Consider the following 7514-nt stretch of genomic DNA (forward strand, 5'->3'; position numbering starts at 1 on the left):
CATCCTTCAACCAAGTTAAAGAATAACTTTAAGCACATTAATGGGTGCCATTCAAAGATTTCGGCTGCGTGCTTCGTAACCATTTGTGAAACAGTGTAGCCAGCCTGCAGATCTGCAGTATTAACATCAATACACTGCCACCACAAGTCTGGCTCTTGATGTTTAGCTTGAACAAATAGACCGGTGTTATATTCATTTAGGAAATAACACACGTAACTTGAAATGCGAAACTGTTTAAAAAGGAAGCTTGTTTTCTAAAGGAAGGGAAGTGCAGGGAACCTGAAGCCACTTTGGTTGCCCTCTCCTTTGCTGACTCAATACTTTGCCTCACCTTTTACAGCATAGTCGAAGCTCCGTGCCGCGCACGTTTCGGTCATATCACTTTAAATTAAACCGGCTGAACGGTTGGGATGGTGATATAATGGGAGGCTAAATTGTTTAACGCGATATATTTCGCAGGTAATGACCCACAGAACAATGCGAAGGCACCAGGTATTGTACATCACTGTCGCAACACTCAACAGTGCTTTGCACATGGGCTGTTTCCTTCAATTAGGACACAGACATGTTTTGCTTTCGAAAGGATCCGTCTATCATTGTCCCATTTTCGGAGATTAGCTTTTCCGTATTTGCCTTTCGTACCTAGTTTCCAATAGATTTTTTTCTCTCTAATATGGTGAGGAATTATATCGAGCTAACGCTGGATAATTCAGTGCCCAATATAACAGGAACTGCAAGGGATCTGGGTCGCTTCACTCCTCTCTCTGATGATCACACTTTGCACCGTGATTCTGACTGCACAAGTGAGCGGCCAGAGAGAACACAACCCACCTGATCGCTATCAAAAAGGACCCAAATACGCTGGAATATAACACGCAGCGACCAGAGCAATCCCTTCCCTCCAGGGAGTTAGACGAGGATTTTTTTTTAGAAGTGAATTCAGTTAGTATTTGTAATCACTCATTATGATATTGCGGCTAATGAAAACAGCATGTAGTGTGTAACAGTGTAGGGAAGAAGTGTGGCCCGAGCGACACACTGACTCGCTGATAATTAGTGCTTTCACCGGAAAATGACTAGGGAGGCCAGGATCTTTTTTTCGTTAATCAGGAGTGAGTGAATGTTTTAGTTTAAGGTTTAAGTCTGATGCCAGGATGTGAGGGGACAATTTAGGAGAGTGACCCTACATAAACTGAACCTGGGTTCAGCTCCAAAGAATCACCCATCTCCCATTCTGCTAACACAAAATCGATGCAGCGACACATAATGGGGAGAATTATGGAAGAAACAGAGGTTTCATCACACAGGCAGGAAAGCTTTTGTGGACCTCCCACCCCAAGCACACGCACACACCACACACGCACATGTTTTTACTTTAATTTGGATTGAAAGTAGAACAATTTATCCAGGCACCAGCTACAAGCCTGTGCTGATAATATTAACCCTACCAATTCCCATCGCCCTGCGAGGAGCGAAGTTACTTTGTACCTGCATTTGCCTCTGTTAACTAATGATGTTTGTTTTTGCGAAGTTGCCACGCGAAAATAGCTCATTGTGATGTTTTCTTTTGTGTAATGTATTGGCTTAATCTATTCGAGTGAAGCAGTTACATTATCTGGGCCGCTATTTTTATTCATTGTTTCGTAAGCGTTTCATAATAGAAATGATAAGTATATATTCAAATAACATTTTATGTAACTCTTTCACATGAAGATTTGTGCTTTACTATGTTGCCAGTGGATTAGAGTTTGAAGATGCAGTTCTCAGTCGGTTGAAGGTGCTTTACAAATCTTGTCGACCTGTGTGAAGTTACATGAGGCCAAATGCTTAATCATGTGTCTTTCATTAAAACATAACTAATACAACGGTAAATTAATATAGCTAGAGCTTAACATAAGATTTTGTTGAACATTATTTTGTATATTGTGATGGACATTTAACAATCTGTTGCAGCAGGTTTCTGAATAACTTTTGAATTTGTCTTTTAATACTTTCAGAAGTCTGCTTAACACAGTGAATACATCTTTAAATTGAAGTTCGGTATCTTTTAATTGCTGATGGATGTTAAATTATTCTCGCTCAAGTTCTAAATTTAAAATCATTGAATGTGGACTATTTTAAATCGTACTCTCAAACCAACAGATGGAATCAGAAACGGTTTGAATTCAAACTTTTAGTCATTTTTGAAGAGGTTGATTTTGTGAATGCACAGCTCGTAATGATACCACAGAGGCAGAAGTATATGAAACAAAATAATTCTTTTGAAAAAAAAATTGCTTCTTTGATTTCATTTTCCAAATTATTTTTTATTTGGCAACTACTCCCTAATATTACATGAACAAGTGATAATTAAATTAATGTTGTATATTTAATAGACAGCCTTGTAATCAGCATGGTATTCTAGTTGGATGAGGAGCTAGATGAGATATCACTGTTGAACCTTTTTAGTGTTTAAGGATTGTTGTTATATCACAAATCAAACCATGTTATATTAATATATAGAGATTCCATAACACTCTTCATTTTATACCAATGCTTATGTGATTGGAACAAAGACTATTCTGTTGTTTTCAACCATGTCACCAAACAAGATGTCATGCAGACATCTGGCTCAAATTAATCATTGATGAGGAAGACTGATGTGCCCTTGTTGTGCATTTTATTCCAGTAACAACAAAGCTTAATTTCTGTGCACCATGTAGAAACCTGGGCTTGTCTCTGGTTCATCGCCATTTTGAATCAGAAAATGACTGTAGAGTGATAGTGATCCAAATATCACCCAGTGTGATACTGGAAGCAACCAATATCCACCCTTCCGCAATTGTAATATGAAGGAGATAGGGGTTCATGAGAACGATGTGATGTAGGTCTGTCATGGACTTAGGTGCCTCTCTCAGAACTGTTCTAGTGTGTGATATATATATATATAGATCTCTTGCTCCCTCTCTCTCTCTCTATATATATACGTTTACAATAATCTGCCCATCTAAACAAGGAATGGTTTTGGCATTCCGTCTCAAAGAGGAACACACACATATATATCCACACATTTATTTCTGGATATATATATAAAATATATATACACACGCATACATACATATAGATATATCTCTCTATATATATACTACTCATGTGTATGTATTAAAATGTCCCCGGCAAGTTAAAGAGTTAAAGATTTACTCTTTAGGATAGAATGTCAAAACCATCCTTTCTTTACGTAAGCAGATTACTGCAAACTTCCCAGTGCAGCATAACCACGATCACCTATTTCCACCTCCGTAACATCGCCTGTCTCCGCCCTTGCTTCAGCTCATCCGCTGCTGAAGCCTTCATCCATGCCTTTGTTACCTCTAGACTTGACTATTCCAATGCACTCCTGGCTGGCCTCCCACATTCTACCCTATGTAAACCAGAGGTGATCCAAAACTTGGTTGCTCGTGTCCTAACTTGCACCAAGTCTCGCTCACCCACCACCCCTGAGCACGCTGACTTACATTGGCTTCCGATTAAGCAACGCTTCAATTTCAAAATTCTCAATCTTATTTTCAAATCCCTCCATGGCCTCACCCCTCCCTATCTCTGTAATCTCCTCCAGCTCCACAACCCCCCGCAGATGTCTGCGCTCCTCGAATTCTGCCCTCTTGAGCATCCCTGATTATAATTACTCAACCATTGGTGGCTGTGCCTTCTGTTGCCTCGGCCCCAAGTTCTGGAACTCCCTGCCTAAACCTCTCCCCCGCTCTACCTCTCTTTCCTCCTTGAAGGCACTCCTTAAAACCTGCCTCTTTGACCAGGTTTTTGGTCACCTGCGCTAATGTCTACTTATACAGCTCGGTGCCAAATGTTTAAATTTCATAATACTCCTGTGAAGTGCCTTGGGATGTTTCATTATGTTAAAGGCGCTATATAAATACAAGTTGTTGTTACATCTTTCTGCACTAAATTCAATGTTTGGCTGCAAAATAGAGCTAACTTACTCCTAGTGTTCAAGATTGTCTTGTTGCAGTTTTGCTGTTTCCTTTCATTCTGTCAGTACATTGTGTGATGCCTTCAATCTATGCTGACCATTTTTTCAGGATTTTTACAACAAAGTCAGTACCTGATGCTATAGAGTGAAGAATATGCCCCAAAGCACTGGAATCTCTTGGCTTTGTCTCACTGCTTTCTCTTCCTGACCACTGACCAGCCCAGATCACCAGTGGACAGTGCCGCAAGGCTCAAAAATTGCATATCAGCAGTACGTGTGAGAATAAGAAAAATAATAACAATGATTACCACAGTTACACACTCGCAAGGCAAACACTGTCCAATATTAAGAAGTGAAATATATAATGGGTCACAGAGTACTGAAGTACACAGGGCAGGCTGATGAGAATTTAAAATAAACTGACAGTTTTAATACAAAGCTTTAGCAACGTCCACATTTAGCAAATTGGCTCAGTCTTTGTGTTAGACTTTTTTCTCTCTATATCTGCTTGGGAGGTATCTTCTTTACACATTGAGATTGGGGTTGATGTAAGTTTATATTAATAATGCTGTACAAACTAACAATGTCCTGTTATTATTATGGTACATTTACTCATATACTGCCTAGAGACAATGCTGCAAAATAGATAGAATTGTATCACAATGTCTTGGACAAAGTACTTTTAGGGCTACATAAGATCTGTTGATTCTTATCGTGAGAAAAAATATTTAATTAGCAATCACAATCCATTTCAAACAAAAGCACAATGTAGGCAATTATAAGATAGCTTTACAATTACTGGGTGAGATTGTCTCAATAGGTTAAGAAGATGGCACACCAAACTTGCTGACATTTTTGAATAGATGGCAATTCTTACTAAACTAATAACAAAAGAAAGTCAATTTGATTGTATTTTAAATACACGTCAGCTTTTTAAAATGGGTTAAAATGTAAGAAATTCCCCCCAAAAGGGTGAATAAGTTTTCTGTGCTCATTAATATTGCAGTTAAAAAACCATCTAGATATCATAAGTTTTTCTGTAATTTAAAAAAAATACTCCTTACAGATACTTGCACTCAAAATTAATAATACATTAATTTAAAACAAATCCTTAATTTCTCTCTTCTTTCCTGAATGCAATATTACAGTACAGTTTCACGGGCACAGGCAACTCTAGTCCTTCTTCTAAGTGACCATTTTTCATTGGGGAGGCCAGGTAATGAGTGCTGATATGCTATTTAACCATCACAGGCTCATCACAGGTGAGCTTCTGAACACCCAAAATTGATACCTGCCATTCCAGGTGGGGGTGGGGTCTCTGGACACCAATTAGGAATGGTAACCCATTGGTTCTGGTTTCCACTCTCCCTTAATCCAAGCATGCTGAGCTTAATTGCTGAGCCCACTGGCACTGGCTGAACTGTGGTGATCAAATCCTGAGACCCTCCTGATCAGTACGTTCACTGCGGCAACATATGGTGCATTTATGCACTGAACTGTTGGGGCCTCCAAATGTACACGTTTGTCCTCAGTATATTGCTACCTAAATTAAAAAAACACAAGAGTTATAGTAGGGCCAAAATGTTCAGGTGCATTTCTTATGACTGCAATTGAGGCGTATAAGATGATCAAAGGCGTTGATAGGGTAGGTAGAGAGAAACTATTTCCTCTGGTGGGTCGTCCAGATCAAGGGGACAATACCATAAAATTAGAGCTAAGCCTTTCCGCAGTGAGGTCAGGAAGCACTTCTTCACACAAAGGGTCGTTGAAATCTGGAACTCTCTCCCCAAAAAACTGTTGAAGCTGGGTCAATTGAAAATTTCAAAACTGAGCTTGATAGATTTTTGTTCAGCAAAGGTATTAAGGAATATGGAACCGAGACGGGTAAAATAGATGTAAGGTGCAGATCATCCATGATCGAATTGAATGGCGGAACAGGTTTAAGAGGCTGAATGGCCTCCTCCTGTTCTTATGTTTCATAGTAGGAAGAAAAAAAAAGTTGCTATGTTCTAAACTATGATTGTGGGTTTACCTTGGACCTGGCCCGAGAAGTCATCATTCAGGCACAGGACTCATAAAAAGAACTGAAACATGTTGAAATCAAACTTGCAACCTGTTACACTGTAGATTCCTCCACTCTTTCCAAACCAGCTACTTAAAGAATACCCTCCCTTTGTCGCAATATGGCTAAATTCCAGTTTTAAACACGCTCGCATGAGCTAATGTATTAATGCTCAATGCAACACCAAAATAAATGAAATAGAAGATTATTTTAAAGTGAAGTTAAATCTATTAGATCTGAAATGATAGCCTCTTGTTTGATATAAATGTACTTTTCAACAGTGATCCATGCAATTTTGTTAATGATTGTGGTAATATTCCAATTACACTTTTTTATATTTTACCCTATGTGGGATTTTCAATATAACAAAAGTTATAGGCTGGAAATGACTGTTGCCAATACTAGCAGACAAATGCTCAACATGATCATATATGACTCCTCTCTTTGCTATTTTAATGGAGCCCGTTTGCGTTAACACCTCCATTAAAATAGCAGAGAAGAATGTAATAGGAATGTGTTAAATATTTATCCACTAATATTGGCAACTGTAATTTCTAGCCTTATAGGTCTAGACAGTATTATTTGATTGAAATCTGGCAACATCATACCTGGCATTGTTGGATGGATGTATCATTTTTTTTTACTATATTCTAGGACATGATTAACAAAGTTCAAACCATTAATTATTTTTCTCCACTTCTTTTACACCTTTGGTGCATTTTAACATGAATGAGTTTATATTGTTTTACTTGTTTCAACACAATAAGTGATTTAACTAAAGAAACACCACATATTTTGTTTTGTAGTTTGTCAAAGTGAGCAATCTAATTATTATCTAGTTTTATTCATCAGTTAGCCTTGATTGTGTGCGGAACTCCTGCATGTTACAATTATGAATGCCAAGTACCATATAACCATTTTCCCACTTTTATGATTTTGATGCATTCACACAATCTGTTCTAAATGTAGTCTTTGCCTGTCACTTTAACAAAATGCCTTACCTTTGGGTGGTGCAGGGACTACATTATCTGAAGGGAATGCATTTGTTTTTAGTTTGCTATTGCTGTGTTTAGGAGCTTGCTTTTGCACATGTGAATATCCTATGGAAGGTATGCAAGGGGAATGGAAGAGGAATCAGACTGAAATTCCCAGCTTGTTGAACTTCCAGATTATTCAAGGTAACTAGGCAGCTTCTTCATACACGATACAGTGATTGGGAATTGTATCGGACAAACAGATCCCAGTTCTGTTAATGTCCAAATCTTCTGATGTAACATTATCAATAAAGATATTAAATGAACATAAAGATGATATGCTAACCTGTGTTTAATTTAGAAATATACATGGTATAAGAATGGCACCATATCTTAATAATAAAAATAGCAGTAAGATAATTTCCTTTAGAGCATTGGAGTTGTGCTGTTCATAATACCCCTGGTTGCCCTGTGAGTCTTTGCATTTTTGAAATACTTATAATAGATGATA

This window comes from Pristiophorus japonicus, chromosome 6 (genome assembly GCF_044704955.1).
Source record: "Pristiophorus japonicus isolate sPriJap1 chromosome 6, sPriJap1.hap1, whole genome shotgun sequence".
Lineage (NCBI taxonomy): Eukaryota > Metazoa > Chordata > Chondrichthyes > Pristiophoridae > Pristiophorus > Pristiophorus japonicus.